This window comes from Scylla paramamosain, chromosome 39 (genome assembly GCF_035594125.1).
Source record: "Scylla paramamosain isolate STU-SP2022 chromosome 39, ASM3559412v1, whole genome shotgun sequence".
Taxonomy (NCBI): domain Eukaryota; kingdom Metazoa; phylum Arthropoda; class Malacostraca; order Decapoda; family Portunidae; genus Scylla; species Scylla paramamosain.
In genome coordinates, this window is record NC_087189.1 from 13,700,315 (window position 1) to 13,704,881 (window position 4,567).

The 4,567-nt window shown below is 42.3% G+C and overlaps 1 long non-coding RNA gene across 1 annotated transcript; it reads left to right on the forward strand.

The window, feature by feature from the left end:
- Window positions 1–311: 311 nt before the first annotated feature.
- On the forward strand, window positions 312–3,560 carry LOC135092243 (uncharacterized). Its single transcript, XR_010262794.1, has 2 exons — window positions 312–452; window positions 2,310–3,560. It is a non-coding gene; the product is annotated as an uncharacterized LOC135092243 (long non-coding RNA).
- Window positions 3,561–4,567: the final 1,007 nt, after the last annotated feature.

Below are 4,567 nucleotides of genomic sequence, written 5' to 3' on the forward strand. Positions count from 1 at the left end.
AAATAAAAGTATCACAATCTTCTTAGGGCGTAATGTGTTTATCATAATTTATAGTGATGAAATACCGAAATAAACCCATTTATATGTTATTAAACATATTTTGAGGGTGTTAATTTAAGACAAATACACACGCTAGTCCTCAGATATTTTACACACACACACACACACACGGACAGATGGACAGACGAACGGGCCCGCTTACAGAAAAGTGGTGCAATATCTGCTTGCTAAGTACAATCTAGAGTTGTGGACAGTCAGTCTGCATCCAGCTGCCGTCCAAGCGGCACGTGTGCTCTTCTTTTCCCTCCATAAACTCAAGATGGACATTGAAAAATTAGCATCCCTTCTTTTAAAAGAGCCAGCGATATGGTGCGCCAAGGACCCACGACACCATGATCGCAATTATGTGGCTACGGCGTGGAGAAATATAGCAAGTGAACTTGAAACAACCGGTAAGTTATCGTATTTGTATTGAAGTATTCTTTTCCTGTGCCCCTTTGAATTTTAACGAGCCACCAGACGTAAGTTGTGGTCGCTATTTATTGGCAAAAATATATCAGTCTACTTAGTAATATTTTCCCTTACTTTGGATATTCCTGTATACAAAAAAACAAGTATATAAACTTTATAACAAATATTTGAGTTGACATGAGTAAAGGTACACAACCTGTTTCTCTGTGCAGTTTGTACATACTACCCAGGCTATACTTAAATTACTTAATCCCAACATTTTTTGATTATGTAGTTTTATTATTTTTAGCGTTTTTTTTTCATTTTAGGTGTTCTTATCTAGTTCTAAAAGGGTAGATAGGAAAAATAAAGATTTTAGATTTAATAAATGCATATTATATTTATTCTGCCAACACCACAGATCACATAAATGTCATAGTAAATAGGAAATTTATTTGTCATGGAATATCATTGAAAAACCTTGCAAACAACGTGGGGACTCGAACCTGCGTCGCCCGAACGCTAAACGCATGGGATGGATGATCATGCGCTTATCGTTTCTGCTGACTTTGGATACCGGGGGCGTAGGTCCCCACGTTCGCTGAAAGGAATTTTCAATGTTCTTCCATGACACTTATTATTGTGATATTTACTATAATAGCATTAATAAATGCGTGTGTTAAAACCTACTGCATGACATCCTGCCACGGCAAAGACCCCTGCTCAGATATGAAGAACTCTTTCAACGTATTCCGCAAATTAAGAGCTACATTTCTTGACTGGCGCTTCCTTGAAGTAGGAGGGGGTAATGGCGCTTGTTGATGTTTCATCGAAAAGGTCATAATCTGTGCCTTCCTTGTCGATTATAACGTTGTGCAAGATACAACATGCTTTCACAATATGTTCAGCAAACTCCACTTGAGTTTCAATTGATTTGTTCAAAATGCGAAATTTACTTGCCATGATGCCAAAGGCGCACTCAACACTACGACGGGCACGTGACAATCTATAATTAAATATCTTGTTAGGGATGTTTAGGTTTGAGCGTGGGAAGGGTCGCATCAAGTATGGTAGTAGAGGGTAGGCCTCATCACCTACAAGCATCAAAGGGGTTTCGACATTTGTGTTTGGGATCGGCATGCTTTCAGGGAGATTAAATGCATTTTTTTCTAAACACCTAAAAAGGTCACTGCTGCTAAACACCCCCCGTCGCTCTGCTTTCCCATGGCACCTACGTCAATGGTTAAAAAACGGCACTGCGCGTCAGCGACACCTTGTAGTACAAGGGAAAAAAATTGTTTGTAATTATAATACTGGGAACCGGATTTGGTGGGACACTGATACGGATGTGCTTGCCATCAATTGAGCCGAAGCAATTTGGGAAATTCCACTTCGTCCAATATTCCTCTGCAGCATGTTTGCAAATTTGAGCATCCGGCACCGGCATATGCGTAGATTGCAATATCTTCCAGAGTGCGTCGCATGTTTCTAGCACGATCATTCGCACAGTTGTCACTCCCATGCGGAATGTGAAGGCGAGTCCTCTAAACGACAGCCCAGTCGCCAGGAATCTGCAAAAAAAAAATACTATTTGAACTCCTATATGTTAAAATATTTCATTATCTCGTTTGATGCTATTGAAAGTTATCGACCTGGTAACCCAAAAGCATTGGAATCTATAACGAGGCTCTACCCCCCTCCCTTTCCCTTTCAATGAGATGACTGTGTGCTCAACGCAAGCTCCCCCAATATGGAAACTAGTGTTCTTTGACAGTTACACGAAAACTGTATAGACCCTTTATTTTTAGACATTTAAAGTCCAATTCTTTTATTTTTAATGTAATTGTTTTTCTTTTCAGTTGAACTGGTCCAGAAGAAATACAAATCTTTGCGGGATCAATTCCGTAAGGAACTAAAAACAGCGCCCGCTGGCAAATCGGGGACCCTGGACTGGCCAGGGAGGAGTATACCAGCCGGTGGAAATATTTCAATCTCTTTTTTTTTTTGAGAGATGATATGATCGGACGGAAGTCGTCCGGTAATACGACTGCTGCTGCGGCTGCTCTACAAGGTGTTCCGCAGGAGACACAAGAATCTACGGATTCCGCATCAACCGATAATACCCCCCTGTTGTCCCCTTTGTCTCCTGAGGCTGGACCATCCAGTGTTATTCCTTGCCCCTCCCCGTCTCCGTCGATCTCGACCCCCTCCAGCCAAACTCCGTCCTTTCGTGACCAAGAGTCGCAGCAGAAATTAGGGGGAATGGCCAAGAAAAAGAGGGTCACAGCCCTCAACAAAGATCCCGGGTGGTTCTCCTTAGAAGAAACCAAAGTGGACCTGCTCAGAAAGATTGCAGGGGGGCAAGATGATTCAGAGGATATTGACGAAGACAAAATGTTCCTGCTTTCTTTGTTGCCATCGTTGCGAAAACTCCTCGGGACCAGGCTTGGGATCTCAAAATCAAATTTGCCCAGCTCCTGAAGGAAGAGCTAGTGAAGACAACAAGCACCCCGTCTCAAGGCACCCTCTCCTATCAGCCAGACGCCACTTCTCAAGGCCCCTACTCCCGGCAAGACGCTCCCTCATATCAGCCATACGCCACTTCTCAAAGCCACTACTCCCGGCAAGACGCCCCCTCATATCAGCCAGACGCACACTTCTCAAAGCCACTACTCCCGGCAAGACGCCCCCTCATATCAGCCAGACGCCACTTCTCAAGGCCCCAACTCCCGGCAAGACGCTCCCTCATATCAGCCAGACGCCACTTCTCAAGGCCCCAACTCCCGGCAAGACGCTCCCTCATATCAGCCAGACGCCACTTCTCCAGGTTCCTATTACCAACTAACCAGCCCTATGAATAATATTTAATTTTTGTGCATTTTGTAATTTTTGTTATTATACTGATTACTGTTTTCATAAAAAAAAATGGATTATACTTATTCCTCTGCTTGCATTTAAAATATTTGGATGAAACTTATTACTTAGAATAATTTTGTGCATTTTGTGATTTTCCTATTGTACTTATTACTCTGTTTGCAATTAAATTAAATGGATTAAACTTATTCCTCTGTTTCCGTTTAAAATAATTGGATTATACTTATTACTTTGTTTGCACTTGTATCAATACCCTTTAAATATTTAGTAAACTTTAGTAGGCAAATCAAATATGGTGGAACTTACCTTAATGTCACAGAAAGCCTTTCCTCTGGGGATACGGGTTTTCTTAAGTTGGTTGTTTGCTTGTAGATGACTGGAGAAATAAGTTCCAATATATAGTCAAAGGTTTCAGCTGACATCCTGAAATATTCTTTGAATTTTGGGGGGTCGTTTCTCAGTTGTGGCATCAAATGATGATATTCCCCATGGGTCTCGCGCTCCTTATTGATGGGATGGACCCACATGCTGGATGAAGATGGGACAGCCGGACTAGTTTCACTCAATAACAGCAATAATGCACGCTTCCTATTACTTTTAACATTCATTTTGAATTTGGGATGAACTGATTAGGAGGAACAACAAAACAGACCACACGCCTCGAAAGATGACAACGAACTAAAGTTCTCCCATCAATGAAGCGGCCTATTTGACGCTCGCACCGGACTCAGTGTACACACCCTCACATTTTGACGCTTTGACTCTTTGACTCTCGCTCGCTCTGACGCCCGCTCGCGCCTTTCACGCGTTCAGTGTGTTCGTACCCTAAGCAGACCCAGCGTTGCTTAACCTCACTGATCGAATGAAAAACGATGAATTTAACACACACACACACACACACACACACACACACACACACACACACACACACACACACACACACACAAGCTCCTAGAAAAAAAGAATATATGAACAGATTATAAACAAATAAGCTAAAAAGTAAACAGAGGAATAAATAAATGAATGAATAAATAAATAAATAAATAAATAAAACAATAGGAAGACAGACGGAACAGATGACAACTCGGAAACACTAAGGGAGTTTTGTTTTGCTGCTTCAGGAAACGACTTGGCGGTGATAAAGGTTGTGAAGCATGGGGGGAGGGGAGGGGGGAAGGGAAAGGGCGGGGGAAGGGAGGGGAGGGGAGGGGAGGGGGAGTATTTGCGTGTTTAGTTATCAATC